This window comes from Macaca mulatta, chromosome 7 (genome assembly GCF_049350105.2).
Source record: "Macaca mulatta isolate MMU2019108-1 chromosome 7, T2T-MMU8v2.0, whole genome shotgun sequence".
Lineage (NCBI taxonomy): Eukaryota > Metazoa > Chordata > Mammalia > Primates > Cercopithecidae > Macaca > Macaca mulatta.
The window spans coordinates 153,686,731-153,704,162 of NC_133412.1; the positions used below are offsets into that span (position 1 = coordinate 153,686,731).

Consider the following 17,432-nt stretch of genomic DNA (forward strand, 5'->3'; position numbering starts at 1 on the left):
TTTTTTTTTTGAAAACTTACTATTCACTCATCTTTCAACAAAGACTTTTGAACACCTACTGTGCGCCAGAAGCAATAACAGGAACTTTAAAAACAATAACGAAAAGAGAATCCATCCTCAAGGATTCTAGAGTTTAATAGGTATAAACAAGGAACAATTAAGAAGGGATATAAATGCTCTAATTTCCAAATTATTAATCTTAGCTCCTTAATTAAATCTGAAGCTAGGGTAAAGAGTTACAGGCAAAATTATTTTATTTTTTAAAAATTTATTTTTTAATTTATGCATTATAGATGTACATAATTTCAGAGGACATGTGATAATTTAATTCATTCATATAATCTGTAAAAATCAAATGAACATACTTGTGATATCTACCACATTAAATATTTGTCTTTTCTTTATGCTAAAAACATTCAAATTTTTCTCTTCTAGCTATTTGAAAATGTACAATAGATTATTGAAAACTATGGTCACCCTATTGATCTATCTAACATTTAGGTCTTATTTCTTCTATCAAACTGTATATTTGTACCCATTAATAAACTTCTCTTCAAACACTCCTCCCCACTACCCTTCCCAGTCTCCCATTCTTTTTTGATCATTTCATAGTACCAAGCACAATGACTTGTCCAGAGTAAGTGTTCAATAAAGAGTTGATTTGTTTTGTTGTTAAATGACATCACAACCCAGTGGCCTTTGTGCTATGTCTAGCAACTGAGTATTTAGTCTATTGTTCCCAATAAACATTTGTATAGTGTGCCAAGCATTGTGCAAGGCTCAGATGTTCCTGGTTGTCAAGAAGAGCACAGTCTGGGTAAGACAGGTGTATAATTATGATAGCACTTACTGCACTATATTAAGATTCACGAGTGTACACTATGGGACCAAAGAAGGGTGGCCAACTCCATTTGGGGAAGCAACTTTACAACTTCATAATTATAATTGCAACTTTAAAACACATAGAAATTTTCCAGGCAGAAAAAAAGTGAGAAAGACTACTCCAGGTCACAGGAATATCATGTACAAAAGTACAGAGTCTTGAAAAAGCAGACGGGTTTGAAGATTAGCAAAGCATTAAGTATACATAGAATTTAGGCTGGTTAGGAGTTGGGTGATGAGAGATGAAGTTGCAGCTGAGGATCCTTGTATGAGGCCTAGAGGAGCCGATGAACTGAGATATTATTCTGAGGAGATCAAGAAATGAGTGGGAGTTTTTAAGCATGGGTGAACTGTAATTGGATATTTTATTTGAGGGTCACCATCTCATGACAGTGAGATTAGAATAAGGAAAAATAATTTGATTATAGAAAGACCACTTAGGAAACAGTTGAAATGACTCAAGTCTAAAATGATAAAGGCCTGGCTATGATGGGCCTGGCTATGATGAGGGCTGGACTGGAAAGATGTTTTTGCAATAGAGTTCATAGGACCTGCTAAGTCAGTGGATAGAAAATGTAGAGGGGATGAAAATAAAGTAAGTCTGCACTTTGCCTAAGTTGGGAGCCCAATGGGAGCAGTGACCTAGAGTAGGAGAAAAGGCAGGTTCCATCTGCAAAGGACAGGGCTCTGAACTTGAGCCTTGTCTGTTCTACCCATTGCTCTGCAATCCTGAGTGAGATACTTCACTTTTCTGAAACACAGTTACACCATCCATAAAATGGAAAAATAATATCTACCTCATGGGATTGTTTTGAGATTAAATAAAAAAGATAAAACTGTCCAGCTTACTGCCTGGCCCATAGAAGCTGTTTGATAAATGTATTTTGAATAAAGCAAACAGAGAAATAGAATGAATAGCAGAGACTGGGGTTTAAATCTAGTTGGTTATATAATGTTGAGTGTGTTACCTAAATTCCTTGACATTCTGTTTCTTCATTTGTGAAATAGTGAAAATTTGAGCTGCCTCATTGGGTTGTTGGGAAGATTAAACCTGAAACTGTATGCAGAACCTGATGTACACTGACAGATCATAGGTACTCAATCAATGTGTATCGAACAAAAGTATGAACTAATTCAAATGAGCTTAGTAATCTTGTTTAAAGAAGCAGAAAAATATAGACCCCTTTAGTAAATATTACATACACTTGCATACACTCACTCATAAAAGAGGATGTTACATCTCTTTAAATGGTAAGTTTCCATTATTTGTAAAGTCAAGTTACTTTAGAAAAGGGTATTCTTCAATACTGTAAAAAAAAAAAAAAAAAAAAAAGGCAAGCTTCACTAATCTAATTGTATTGCATGAAAAAAAAAGTCAAGTACACAACGAAATCTTCCTGCAGAGTATAGGTGATCTGCATAACTTTTACCCCAAAGAAGTGGTAAACAGACTGAAAAAACTTGAGAACCATGATTTTTAAAGAACCCAAGTGTTACCAGCATTGACTGTCTAATTGTGTGTCTTTAATTTGTTGCTGATACTATTCCTGCTTGAATAAATGCATTGTATTTTGTATATTGTGGCTACTGTAGATACTGCTAGCTGCACCACACTCCTGTCTACGCTACTCTCTTTTAGTAATCGAGTCAATCTGTATCCACTCTCCATCATTCCCCCCACCTCCCCACTTTTAGGAACATGGCCTCCCAGCTACAGACTACATTTACCAGCATCCCTTGAAGCTAAGGATGTTCATGTGATGAGATTCTGGGCAATGAATGAGGAGTGGAATTTATATGTCACTTCCTTGAAGACACCTGCTCTGAACTCTTTCTCCAGCAGCGCTGAGGAGTGCGACATTCGGCAAATGGCAATGCGGCAGTAAGGAAGGAATCTGTGCCCTTTAATGACCTAGAAGAGTAGATCTACTTCGCCACCTGGACCAGCCAGACTAATGTGAGAAATACACTTCTGTCCATGTAAGCCAATACATTTGGGGGTTTCTTTGTAATAGCATCTCAACCTCTATTCATGGAATGCAAGGTTTTGTCTTATTTTTCAAGAAAAAAAAAAAAGTCATTTCAATGGTAAACTTTGCCTTTAGGACTTCTAGGACAGATGGATTTTTAAATGACACAGTCTGATGTGTCAGGCTGAAGTTCCCAAATACCCATTATCACACCAAGGTTATTACTAAGGGCCTTTCTATCATCTTTTATTTGATAATGGTATTTTGATTTTGAATGGGGAGATCTTATGTGCCAACTGGGTTGATTTTCATTATGATTGTTTTTTGTAATGAAGTAGCAGTTTTTCAATTTCTTTTACTAACCTTGCCAGTGAATGCTTGTTGAATAATACAAAGACTGTTCAAGTTGCCTTATCTCTGTTATTGGACTTGACCATAAATTAGATTTTTTAAAATGGAGGGTCTCAGAAGAGAATGTCTAAAAAATAAGAAATGGTTCATCAATTTTTAATTTTGAAAAAACAGTATCAATTTTGTGCACCATATTTACCAATTTCCGTCTGAAAATTTGTTTTGACTAACAGGCAGAACTGGAAATAGAATTTTATTATATTGTTTTGCCACTCTTGGCAATTGGGAGAAAATAGGATTCAAGATTCTAGTTCTACATACCTTTTGTAATAGGGTACCCTGCATCAGTACTTTTATTGCTAGTGTAAGAGGAGCTATGAGATTGTTTAGATGTCAAAAATAAGGTCAATAAAAAGATATGTAACATAAAAGAATGAGAACACCAGATGATGGTGGAGTATAACATAATATAGACAGAACATATCGAAGTTACCATACATGGCCACTTACACAACTTATCTGAATCACAGATAGGACTGTCCTGGATCGACTGGCCTGGAAAATAACTACACTGCTAATATTTCAGTCACTACAATTCTCAGATTCAGAGAAGCCAAATCAGTTTCTTCCCCTGGCTTTCCCAGTAACCACTGACAGCTGCTGTGGTGGAAAGAACTCCTGGCTGTGACTCAGGAAACTTTATTGCTAGTCCTGGCTTTACCACTTACTAAGCATGAATTTGGACAGGTCATGTAACCTCTGTGTAGAATGATTATGAACTTTAGAATAAGATAATCTATGGGAAGTATTTTGGAAAATAATAAGATAATCTATGGGAAGTATTTAGGAACTAAAAAGTTTTATGCAAATATATGTGTGTGTGTGTGCGTGCGCAAAATAACTCACATTGTAAATTCAAAGCCAACTATAAATTTATATTTGCTTATATATGAAAATATAGACATATGATATATATACACATACGAGCACAAATATACATATATATACACATATATATACATGACCACACATGTGTGTGTAAAAACACATTACCTAAATTAAAAACTTTTACTCCTTAGGATTTATGCTCTGGCTGCTTCTAAAATGACTCGAGGCAGCAGTTTATAGATTAACATGCTATGCAAAAGCACAATGAGGAGCTCTAAAACAAAACAGAGTCTATGTAGATGACATTTAAGGAGTAAGTACTTTTTAGTGGAGTCCTCCTGCTCTTTTTTGATGGCTAAAAACCAAGCATAAAGGGACTTCTACAGTGATAAAATAACAGTTAACTAATAACATATTTGTCTCCTGTGAATTTTCACCTTCCCCTTCCCAAATAAAAGCTAGAATCATAACAGTGACCTATGGTTTCACCCATATCCCATTCCTCTGTCTCTTGTTCCCCGGGTAATAAAGTTAATAGCCCAGTTCCACTAGAGTATTCAGGAAGTATGATCTGGGTGGTAAGTTCCCGTAGTGGAATAAAAGGCACATATTACGCTTGCACCCTAAAGTCAGTAGGATTGTTACAAGCAACATTTTATTGACTTTTTTTCTCAGTGATCATTAATCAAGAGATTAAGGAACAAGATGACAGTAATGAGAATAACCTGTCTTTCCTTTACTGAGGTCCCAATAATTTTCCCTCCTAAAAATAATTTTAAGCTAGTTACATTTTTAAAATACATGTAAGTAAATTAGGAATTAACTTCTTGGTGGGGTGGAGAGTAATACATATGCCTTTGATTCATTGGCTCAGACAATCGCATTCTATTCTGAAAACATCTCTCGGTTTCCTTTGCTCTTCATTGTAAAACAAACAAATGGAAAGCATTGCATTTTATGGCCTTAGTTCTCAACTTGAACACCAAATATATTAGACTATAGCTTTACTGGACAGTTTAGTATTGACAACGTATATTAATACGAAGATAACTCTCTATTTCAAATTAAAACTTGCAATCACTAGATTTACATTTGCACTAGCAAAGAATGGCATTTAAGAGATTTGCCTCTCCCGTATCTCTTTCTAAAATGATAATGTAAAATGTGTTAACAATCTCTGCACAGATAGCTTGGAAATAAAGAACAAGAGCTGATCACTGAATACCATTCGATACATTGTTCTAATGCTGTGGTTGTCCTCATCACTCAACCACAGCACCACTCCAGCAGCCCATGCATCTCCAGGCATTAGAAAATGCTCACAAGTGAGACAGGTCTTTCAGAAGCTGAAATTTATTCTTCTCCAGACCAACATTTCTGTTTTCTAAGCTTTACAAGAAAATGGTTTCTAGAGAAGACCGTATTTAATATTTGCCACCTTAGAACCATAATGTGCCTTTCTTCCAAGGGAAACCTCCAAAAGCAGTCTCTTGTTTAGTATTAGATAGTATACTCGCTAAATAGGCTGCGAAGAATGCCAGCCCTGTTTTACAAATGGAGGCCTAAGTGTCATGAGTCCCAGCCTCTCCCCATGCAGAAAGAGCAAGAGGAAGCAGTGGACTTGCACTCAAAGCCACACATTCCACTCATTTCTTAAATGTGCATTTGTGAGCTCACACATCAATAGCAGTCTTGTTAAGCATGTGGAAACAAATAGAATATACTGTGAACACTGGTGGTTGTGATAAGAATTTAACCTGTTTCATAAAGCAACTGCAATGGGACAAATTGTATGCAAGTAAAAACCATCTCATTGACGCCAGACTCACCTGACCCCTCTTGTCCTCTTGGAGTTGTAAATACCTTCCCAGATTGATGGAAATCTGCTAGAACAGACTATGGAGACAGAAGCCCCAAACTCTTAGTCTTTATATGCCCCTGTTCCTCTGTTCACACATCTCTTTTCACTCTGATTGGTTTGTGGCTCTCTCTCACTGCTCCTTGCCTTTGAAATCTTCTCTGGTCAGCAGTTCTCAGGGTTAATCTCTCCAACTTCCCCAGAGCTTCTACGCACATCCTGGGCATGTATGTGTATTTCCAGTGGCCCAAAGTGACAGTCTGTGGTAGATAGCTTCTTCCAACTCCTTTTCCTGGAGACTTGCTTCTCCTTTGCATGGCTTGTCTTGGCTCTTCTAACAGGCTAAGGGAGGTAATCTATTCTCTTTACCCACAAGTTATAAATCATAATGTGGTTCTGTTTTAGAGGGGTGGTCTGCATGACTGGCATATTAACTGCCAGAAAGAAATCTCAGGTTCCACATTTGAACCTCTACCTCATCTTTTAAGTGAAGTACTACCAAAAAAATATGATTTACATTATTGCCTTTTCTCTTTGTCACCTTCCTACCCATATTAGCAATATTTTCCATTCTGAATCAGATTTTTTTTCCTTTTTTCTTTTGTGTCTTGTATAGTTTCCTTTAACACAGTTCACACTACGGGTTGTTTTCTGAAAAAAAAAAAATTCTTTTATTCTTCATTTCCCACACCATATAGGTTCATATTACAGAATGACCTTATATGATTTCCAAGGAGTAATAACTAGAATAATTTTGTCATTTCCACTTCACTTCTTGAGTTCACAAATGAATGCTTAGGTCAGATTCTGTCATAAAAGGCAAAGGGAGTTTCCAAGTTCCTTTATTTGTGTGAAACTTGATTTATCCATTATTGGGTAAAAGCAAGAGAGGAGGTTAGGAAATCTTCAGCTATGCAGAGCTTGCTGTTATGCTGTTCTAGGATTGTTGAAGTGGCAGATATCCAATATGCCGTTTTTGAATGTCATCATGATCATTTCTGATCACCAGGAAGTGATAGCATTATTACTTAACATGTAATTGAGTTTTATAGCCTTGGTCTATATACAGAGATGGCAAGAACATCTTCTTAAAATCATGTTTAATTGAGCTTAACAGATTTCTGCCTAACAGATAAATATCAGCTTTCCCTGAAGTTCTTCCTTTTCCTGAAATTCAATTAGTGATGAGATTTAACATTTTCAACAATAAATTCATAACATCCTAAGTCTAATCTGTTGAAATCTTGAAACAGACTAACTCATGCCTCCTTCCCAATTTCTCTGGATGGAGATGTAGTGAATGTCCTCTCAGAATTCTCAAACACTGAGTTATTTTTGAGTCAGAACATTTCCACTGGTTGCCCTTGGGTAGATATGCAGTATTATCACATTACCTTTGAAATCTCTCTAGACTGTGACCCACATTCTCAGTAAGGCAACTATATATGAACACCTTGTTCTCCATCAACTTTTTTTTTTTTTAAATGACATCTCCCTTGAGTATCTGGTCACTTTGTAAGGTCTCCATCCATTGAGTTGAGTACATGTGATACATATGTCTGTAAATTGGATGGATATTTTCTTTGCTCAATTTAGAAGTACCAAGAACTTTATTAATATATCCCCATATATTTCAGTTGTAAAGTTCACAATATTGTCCTAGAGAATTACATTTATCAGTGTTTCTTGTATTTTTTTCTTCTTACTCTGCACCCCAGTTATACATACGTATATGTTTTATATTTTATAGTTACAAATATATTGTCTATCTATCTCTCTAACTCACAATTCAGGCTTTGATAAAAGAAATGCTTCACTTAAATACAAGATCTTGATATTCATCATTACTCTCTGTGGATACAGATCTTGGTGTGCTTGCTTTCTTTCTTTCCCTTCCCTCCCTCCCTCCCTCCTTTCTTTCTCTTTTTCTTTCTTTCTTTTCCTTCCTTCCTTCCTTCCTCCCTTTCTCTCTCTTTCTTTCTCTCTCTCTCTCTCCTTCCTTCCTTCCCTTCCCTTCCCTTCCTTCCTTCCTTCCTTCCTTCCTTCCTTCCTTCCTTCCTTCCTTCCTTCCTTCCTTCCTTCCTTCCTTCCTTCCTTCCTTCCTTCTCTCTCTCTCTCTCTCTCTCTCTCTCTCTCTCTCTCTCTTTCTCTCTTTCTTTCTTATGGAGTTTTACTCTTGTTGCCCAGGCTGGAGTGCAGTCGCGCTATCTTGGCTCACTGCAGCCTCAGCCTCCTGGGTTCAAGTGATTCTCCTGCCTCGGTCTCCCAAGTAGCTGAGATTACAGGCATGTGTCACCACCTCCGGCAAATTTTTTGTATCTGAAGTAGACTCGGGGTTTCGCCATGTTATCCAGAATGGTCTCGATCTGACCTCAGGTGATAAGCCCACCTCAGCCTCCCAAAATGCTGGCATTACAGGAGTGAGCCACCGCGCCCAGCTGTATCTTTCATAATAATATTTTTCACATGGGCTGTCTGAAAAAAATCTTAAGAAGTCATTGTCTCATTGTCTTGTCCTACCATCTCCAGATGCCCAAACCAGTATTCAGAAGCGGGTTTAGCTAACAAAGGCTTCAAATGTTTTGTCTACCCCAAGATACCTTCCTTTTAATCAAGAATGAAACTAAATACATTTCTAAATGGCAGGTTTCCAGATACCCTTGATGGGACTGGGGAAATTGGGGTAGAAATATTGCCAGTGCTTTGAAAGGGACACAATGAAAGAGGCAAGATAGCTTGCAACTTTAATGACTGAAATTATTCCAATTAATAATAGTACTTTCATATATTTTTTCTAATATTTACCCTATAAGGTGGGTATTGTTCACAAATAAAGAAGCTGAAGCTCCCAGTTATTATGTGACTTGTTCAGGGAGACAGGGCAGAGAAGTGGTCAAGCCAGGTCTGTCAATGCCCATGCCTACCCACCTGTTCCTGTACAAAGACCCTGTCAGAAGGTGTTGAGGAAAGGATAAGTGAGAGCTAAAAATATCCAAGTATCAGCTACAAGTAATTTGGGATTTTTATAGGAAAAAAAGTTTGGACCAGAAAATATATCTGGAGAACCTAAAAACTCCCCTCTCAACATTTTCCTAAAATCTGAAAAAAGTGAAATAGTACAACAGAAAGAGCAGGGAATTAAAGTCAGAAAGCACTGCATCAAAGTCTGCTACTGCCTCTTATTATACTTCCTTGTACCTTGAGTAAAAATACATAGTGTTTTGTATCCATGTTCTCCCATTGAGTAAAAGAATATAATGTCAACTCCATAGGGCTACTATGAGGACTGAATGACGTAATTTATATGAAAGTCTCAAGATAAGTGTCCTGTTTATAGTGTAAACTCAATAAATGGTCTCTACCTCTCCTTTAATCCATTGTTATAATTTATTTACAACATTTTATTTTATATTATCTTATTTTTTTGAGACAGGGTCTCACTCTGTCACTTAGGCTGGAGTGCGGTGGCATAATCACGGCACACTGTAGCCTCAAACTCCTGGGCTCAAGCCTTAGCCTTAGCCTCCCAAGTAGCTGGGACTACAGGCATGCACCACCATGCCCTGCTAATTAAAAAAAAAATTGTAGGCCAGGCACAGTGGCTCATGCCTGTAATCCCAGCACTTTGGGAGGTGGAGGCGGGCAGATCACGAGGTCAGGAGATTGAGACCATCTTGGCTAATACGGTGAAACCCCGTCTCTACTAAAAATACAAAAAATTAGCTGGGCATGGTGGCATGTGCCTGTAGTCCCAGCTACCCAGGAGGCTAAGGCAGGAGAATCGCTTGAACCTAGGAGGTGGAGGTTGCAGTGAGCCGAGATCGCACCACTGCACTCCAGCCTAAGCATCAGAGCAAGACTCTGTCTCCAAAAAAAAAAAAAAAAAAACAAAAAAAAAACCAAAAAGCCAAAGACACATTTGTAGACATAGTGTCTCATTTTGCCACCCAGGCAGGTCTCAAACTCACGGCCTCAAGAGATACTCCTATTTCAGCCTCCCAAAGCACTGGGATTTGAGGTGTTAGCCTCCGCTCCTAGGCTGCAACCTTTAAATAGCTGCAAAGGAAGAGGCTTTTCAAGTCTGTAACTACATATACCTAAATGAGTGCTGTACTACCTTGGTTAAGAGCATCAGTTCTAAGTCGTAGCTGCCAGTTCAGATCCTGGCTCCTCCCTTTACAAATTTTGTGATTGTGGCCCACTGGCTCAACACTACTGTGTGTCAATATCCTTAGGGAAAATACTGGCACTTAGGTAGTGAGATTTTCTGAGATTCAATCAAATTCATTAATAAAAGTAAAGTGCTTAGTACAGTAGCCAGAATTCAGTAAGCTCCATAAATGCTAGCTGTTATTACTAACCAAGCACATAATAGATTTAGAAGAATCATTCTCAATAGGGTTGATTTTGCTCCCAGAGGACATTGAGCAATACCTAGAGACATTTTTGGTTGTTGCAACTCAGTAGGAAGCTGCTCCTGGACTCTAGATTGTAGAGGTCAGGGATGCTACTAAACATCCTAAAATATACAAGACAGCCTACTCCACAAGGAATAATTCAGTCCAAAATGTCAATAAAGCTGAGGCAGAGAAATACTGAGCTAGAAAAATCACCCTTAGTCAACAAAGATCTTGAGATGTTTTCTCCATAGAGCATTAGATACCACTAACCAAACATTGCTGGCAAACTAAATAACCCTATGAAACTGTACCCCATCCAATACCAAGTAAGCTAATGCTGGAGAAAGTCAAAATGATAATTGGATATATGGAAGTATAACACTCTAGTATGTCTTAGAGTTATTTAAAAATACTCCTTTGAAAGAGTAATCTTTATTTCTAATTAGAATCACTTTTCTAAAGTTTATTGAATAGAATTCTGAGAGTGATGAGCAAGGATATAAAAAAGCTTTAGAGACTACAGGTCCTATCAAAATTAATGCTTGCAAATTCATCTAGATTTCTTCTCCCACAGGACCCAGCAAGAAAAAATGGTGTGCTTATAATGGATACTGGGTAGGAGAAAAAGTGGCCATGACTTTTCATGCTTCTTTATATTTTCATCCTCCTCAACCTAGCCTGGATAATTTTTGAGTGGTGGGATTATTTAAAGAAAGGTAAATGAGAAGGTCTCAAAGTATCTTTTTCCTTGCAGTCCTGATCTCTTAAATTTAGCCAGAGCTCTAGCTGAGAGGATCCCTTATCCATCCTTTCTATGAGCTTCTCTGTATCTCCTCCAGCTTGTGTTGAAGAGAGTATATTCTCCACTTGAACCAAAACCTACTAAGATCAACAGAAACACTTTCTTCATTAAAAAATAGCCTCTGAAGTCTGAAGTTCCATAAGGAACACATCATTGGCCCTGAACTTCATTACTTGAGAACTGATCATTGGTGCTCAGGGAACTGCTAAGTAACAGTGAGATCCTTTTCCTTCTTCAGTCTTGGTATGGAGGTACTGGTCAAACACAGAACAGGGTTCCGGTGATGACACATGAAAAGGTATGACTCCTTTCTTATGCTTGCAGTTGAGATTCACAACAGAGGCATATATATATATATATATATATATATATATATATATATATATATGCATGCAGAATGTGCTCACTGTTGTCTACCATAATGTTAGAGGAGGACTCTATAATACACCAATTATAGTGGGCTTATTAATGGTGCCTAAAGAAATCATTCCTGTATTAGTCCATTCTCACACTTCTATAAAGATACTACCCGAGATGGGATAATTTATAAAGAAAAGAGGTTTAATTGACTTACAGTTCCATACAGCTGGGAAGGCCTCAGGAAACTTACAATCATGGTGGAAGGAGAAGTAGACACTTTGTTCTCAAGGCAGCAGGAAAGAGTGTGCGTGTGTGAGCGCAGGAAAAACTACCATTTATAAAACCATCAGATCTCATGAGAATTCACTCACTATTACGAGAACAGCAATAGTGAGTAGGGGACATGGGGGAAACCACCCCCATAATCCAATCACTTCCCTTCCCTGACACTCGGGGATTATAGGTACCTCCCTCTACATGTAGGGATTACAATTTGAGTTGAGATTTGGGTGTGGACACTGCCAAACCATATTATTCTGCCCCTGGCCCCTCCAAATCTTGTGTCCCTTATACATTTCAAAACCAATCACGCCTTCTCAACAGTCCCCCAGTGTCTTAGCTTGTGGGAGTTCAGTCAGGCTGGTGGGAAAAATTTTAAAGATAGTTGTAAGAAAAAGACACAAACCTTCTTGGAAGGCAATGGGGGTTGGCATAAGCTCTAGTAATAGATCAGGCTGAAGGCAGTGTGATCCTTACCTTGAGTTAATTACTTAAGGTGTAGAGTAGTTTATCTGAATAGCTTGTTTACTCCGGTGGTCCTAAAACCATCCTTTGATAACTGTGGGTGCATAATTGCTCTCTACTTGGAAGGTGAGCAATGTCAATTACCCTCTAGTGGTGTTTACTCAAGACCTTTGTCATTTATGCTGAATAAAAGCAAGCTTCTTTGCTGGCTGATCAGGCCATGGCTCAACTCTTTACAGCACTCTCCTTGGTGTCTGTAGGTGGCCCGGACCCTTAGCTGGACTGACAGGCAAAATATCTGTGTCTGTGTAGGTTATTCATCTGTCATTGGATCTGGGTCTGGGGACAGACCCCCACAGCTGGCGTCCCATGTGAGGAATGCTGCAAAGGATCACGACGGGTGCCCCAAAAATGAAGGTGAAAAGGACCACGCAGTCAGTGAGTCAGTAAGTCAGTGGTGCCTGCTTGGCATTTCCAAGTTCGGGGAGGGGGGATTTGTTCAGGCTGAGGTTTCTTCACGGGACAACAATTATCAGCTCAACAGAAACAGTATATAAAAGTGTTGAAATCGCTGCTTAAGGCTAGTGGAGCCAGGGTTTCGCAGGCTCAATTAAGGGACCTAATGAAAACTGTTGTAACCCATAATCCATGGTTCCCAAAAGAAGGAATGCTAGATGTAGAGCTCTGGGAACAAGTGGGAAGAAATCTTAAACAACATCAGGCATAAGGTCTATGGGTCCCAGTATCATCTTTAACATATGGGCCTTAGTAAGGGCAGCTTTGGTCCCATTATACACAGAAGAGCCTAAAAAGGCGAAGGAGGAGGAACCGTCACATACTTTACCACCCCCGAGTTCCTCAGCCCCGCTACCACTGGGGAGAAATAACAAAGAGGAAACGGAGGTCTCGCCTGAGCCTCCTCCTCCAATAAATAGGAAAAAAGACAAGAGACACGCTCCAGCTGTGGGACCTTGTGTTAAGCAAGCAGCATTAGAAGGGGAGCTTTCAGCCTGCCTGGTAGTGCAAGACCGACAAGGCAATCAGGAACATGAATCCATTTCTTGTAACGCTTATAAAGAGCTAAGAAAAAGCATTAAAGAAAATGGAGCCACTAGCCCATTTACAAAAGGAATGACTGAGGACTTGGTAGACAACTTCCATATGACCCCATGGGACTGGTCAATGCTAGCTAAAACAACCGTGGAGCCTAGCCAATACCTCCTTCAGAAGGCAGAATACAATGAGTTGTGTGACCAACAAGCCAATGAGAATCAGGCAGGTGGGCAAGACATAACAGCTGCTACGCTCCAGGGGAGGGGTCCCCATGCCGATGTACAACAACAACTGACTTTGATCCCCAGGCCTGTGCTCAAGTGTCTTTGTGCGCTCTCAGGGCTTGGGACCGAATTCCCAAAAGCAGAGTTCAACAGGGATCTTTTATAAAATTCAACAAGGGCCTCAGGAGCCATGTGTTGAGTTTATCAATCAGTTAACCCAGGCAATTAAGAGACAAATTAGTCATGCCCAGACCACCGGTATCTTATTGGTGCAATTGGCTTTTGAAAATGCTAATATGGATTGCCAGCAAGCAATGCAGGCAATCAGAGGAAAGGCAGCCACAGTTGGGGAACTTATATGAGCATGTCAGCTGGTGGGAACTGAGACACACAAAGCCAAAATATTGGCTATGGCATTAAGGCCTCCTAAAGTAAAAAGGGAGAGAAGCCAAAGTTGTTTTCTATGCGGAGAGCCAGGTCATATGAAGAAGGAATGCCCCCATAGTAGAGACCAAAGTAACTCAGGGAAAGAACCCCCTTCTATATGCCCCCAGCGTAAAAAGGGGAAACATTAGGCAAATCAATGCAGGACAAAATTTGATAAAAACGGAAACCCTGTAAGTAACCGCATGGGAAACTTCTTGAGGCCCCGCTACAAACAGGCAATGCCAGCAGCTTTCCTCTGTCAGATGGAAAGCCCACAGTCCGCTCTCTCAGAGCAGGCACCACTGGGAATGCAGGACTGGACTTACTCTGCCCCAGTGAATTAGTGCTTAAAGAAGGAGAAGACCCTAAAAGGGCTGCAACTGGGATCTGGGGCCTGCTGCTTCTGGGAACAGTGGGATTAGTCCAAGGATGGTCTAGCCTATCCGGTAAAGGAATTAATGTGCTCATCGGGGTAACTGATAATGATTACCAAGGTGAGATATTGGTGATGATGGAATGTAAAGGTCTGCATATTCTTCCTCCTGGATCAAAGAGCTCAGGTACTGATTTTACCATACTAGGTCCCCAAAGCCCACAGAAAGGAAAGGGGAAAGGGAAGTTTTGGAAGCACAGGAGCCACAGGAGCATATTGGAATCAAATAATCACTGACCAGAGACCCATGATTACCTTAAAAATTGGAAATAAGAATTGTACTGGCTTATTGGACACAAGGGCAGACATTTCAATTATTAGTGATCAAAACTGGCCAGAAACTTGGCCCTGGGTCAATCAGAAACAAAAAATTGTTGGCATTGGGGAAGTACACACGGCCAAGCAGAGCACGTGCCCCCTAACATGTTGCAATTCAGAAGGAAGAAAGGCAGTTATACAACCTCTAATCATGCCCATCCCTGTTAATCTTTGGGGAGGGGACCTATTAGCTCAATTGGGCGTCATTCTGCAGACCCCTTTCTAACAAAGGCCACTGTTATTATTCCTCCCCTACCCTGATGTGGCTCTTTCAAGATCCTATTTGGCTAGAACAGTGGCCTCAGAAGGGAGAGAAATTACAGAGGGCCCATGAATTAGTTGAAGAGGAATTAAAAGCTGGGCATGTGGAACCATTTAATAGTCCTTGGAATTCACCCATTTTCCTCATTCCCAAAAAGTCTGGGAAATGGAGATTTTTGCATGACTTATGTGCTATTAATGTCAATTTGCAACCCATGGGACCCTTTCGGCTGGGGCTCCTTTCCCCCATGGTGATTCCTCAAGATTGGCCTATAAACGTTACTGACTTAAAGGAATATATATATATATATAATACTTTAAGTTCTAGGGTACATGTGTACAACATGCAGGTTTGATACATAGGTATACATAGGTATACATGTGCCATGTTGGTTTGCTGCACCCATCAATTCATCATTTACATTAGGTATTTCTTCTAATGCTATCCCTCCTCCAGTCTCCCATCCCCCAAGAGGCCCTGGTGTGTGATGCGCCTTGCTCTGTGTCCAAGTGATCTCATTGTTCAATTCCCACCTATGAGTGAGAACATACAGTGTTTTGTTTTCTGTCCTTAAAGGACTGTTTTTATATGATTTCCCTAGCAGAACAAGACAGAGAAAAAATTGCATTTACAATACCAGCTATCAATAATGAAATGCCAGCTTGTCAATTTCATTGGGAAAGTGCTTCCTCAAGGAATGCTAAATAGTCCTACCATGTGTCAGTATCATGTAAATCAAGCTTTGCTACCCAGTAGAAAAAAATTTCCTGATTGCAAGGTTATTCATTTTATGGATGATATTCTACTGGCAGCCCCAATGGATCCAATGCTTTTAAATTTATTTACCTCTGTCATAAAGAATACACAGCTAAAAGGTTTAATCATTGCACCTGAGAAAGTATAGATGTTTTCTCCTTGGAAATATTGTGGGTACATACTAACTTCCCAGTCAGTAAGACCTGAAAAAGTTAAATTAAATATTAGCAACTTACACACCTTAAATGATGATCAGAAATTACTAGATGATATCAACTAGCTCCGCCCCACTCTGGGTATATCTGTGGATAAGCCGCAACACCTGTTTTCTATCTTAAAGGGCAATACAGTCCTAGATTTTCCCAGATATTTAACCCCTGCAGCAAAAAAGGAAATAGAACAAACCATCTCTCAGAGGCAGCTAGATCGCATAGATCTAGTCTACTCAATTCAACTGTTTATGTTTCCCATCAAACACTCCCCTAAAGGGTTAACTGCAGACCCCAGGATTGTGCTTTCTAGAATGTTTTTATTTTGCTCACATACCAGGACTAAAACACTATTTCCCTATATCCAGTTACTTAGTAAAGTCATCTATTCTGGCTGCAAATAATGCAGTCAGTTGCTAGGTTATGATCCTAATATCATCAGGATTCCTTTAAGTAAAAAGCAGTTAGAAGCAGTATTGCCCTTATCGATGCAAATAGCACTCTCCAATTACACAGGACAAATAGAGCATGTCCTTCCTGCTGATAAACTCTTTCATTTCTTATCTCATACTCCTGTGATCTTGCCTACACAAATAGTTCACTCCCCCATACCTAATGCTTTAACACTGTTTACTGACGGATCTGGTAAGTATGGAAAGGCAGCAGTCTGGTGGAGATGACATAATTCATTCACTTGATCTGGATTTACTAGCACTCAAAGAGCTGAGATTGGAGCCCTGGTATTGGCCTTGGAAACTTTTCCCACTCAGTCCATCAATATTGTTAGCAATTCTGCCTATTATGTTTATTTATTGCAGAACCTTGAAACAGCCCTAATTAATTTCACTCTGGAGCCCACCCTATGTGCTCTTTTTCTTTGACTTCAGCAATTGCTAGATTAATGTATACATCCTATTTTTATCACACACATATTTGAGCCCACAGTTCACTGCCTGGCCTATTGGCTTATGGCAAGGATCAAGCAGACCTTCAGGTTATGATATCACTGCTTGACCAAGCCACCCAATCGCATCAATTTTTCCACTAAAAGTGGAGACTCTTATCTAAACAATTTCAACTTACCCAGAGACTAGCTAAACAAATTATCCTGCAATGCCCAGATTGCCAGCTCACAGGCGCATCCCCACCTTCAACAGGTATTAATCTTAGAGGACTAGACCCCAATCAGTTATGGTAAACAGATGTTACACACATCCTTGAATTTGGAAAACTTAGATACATACGTGTATCCATTGATCCCAATTCTCACTTAATTAGTGCCCATGCTTTGCCTGAAGAGTCCACCCAATATGTCATTAAATATTTTCTTTTAACTTTTGCATTTATGGGAGAGCCCACAAAAATTAAAACTGATAATGGTCCAGTTTATGCCAGCTCACAATTTCAACAATGTTGTCACATGTGGAATATCCAATATTCCACAGGCATCCCATATAACCCCCAAGGACAGGACATAGTAGACCGTGCCCACTCCA

At 39.4% G+C, this 17,432-nt stretch overlaps 1 long non-coding RNA gene across 3 annotated transcripts in view; it reads left to right on the plus strand.

Moving 5' to 3' along the window:
* Nucleotides 1-2,680: 2,680 nt before the first annotated feature.
* Nucleotides 2,681-17,432, plus strand: part of LOC106999512 (uncharacterized) — a 60,217-nt gene continuing 45,465 nt past the window's right edge. For 2 of the 3 annotated variants that reach the window (XR_013395392.1, XR_013395393.1), the window contains exons 1-2: nt 2,681-2,862; nt 12,568-12,701. This is a non-coding gene — a long non-coding RNA (uncharacterized LOC106999512). The remainder of the gene's footprint in view (nt 2,863-12,567; nt 12,702-17,432) is intronic. The other variant, XR_001446370.3, reaches the window with a different exon arrangement.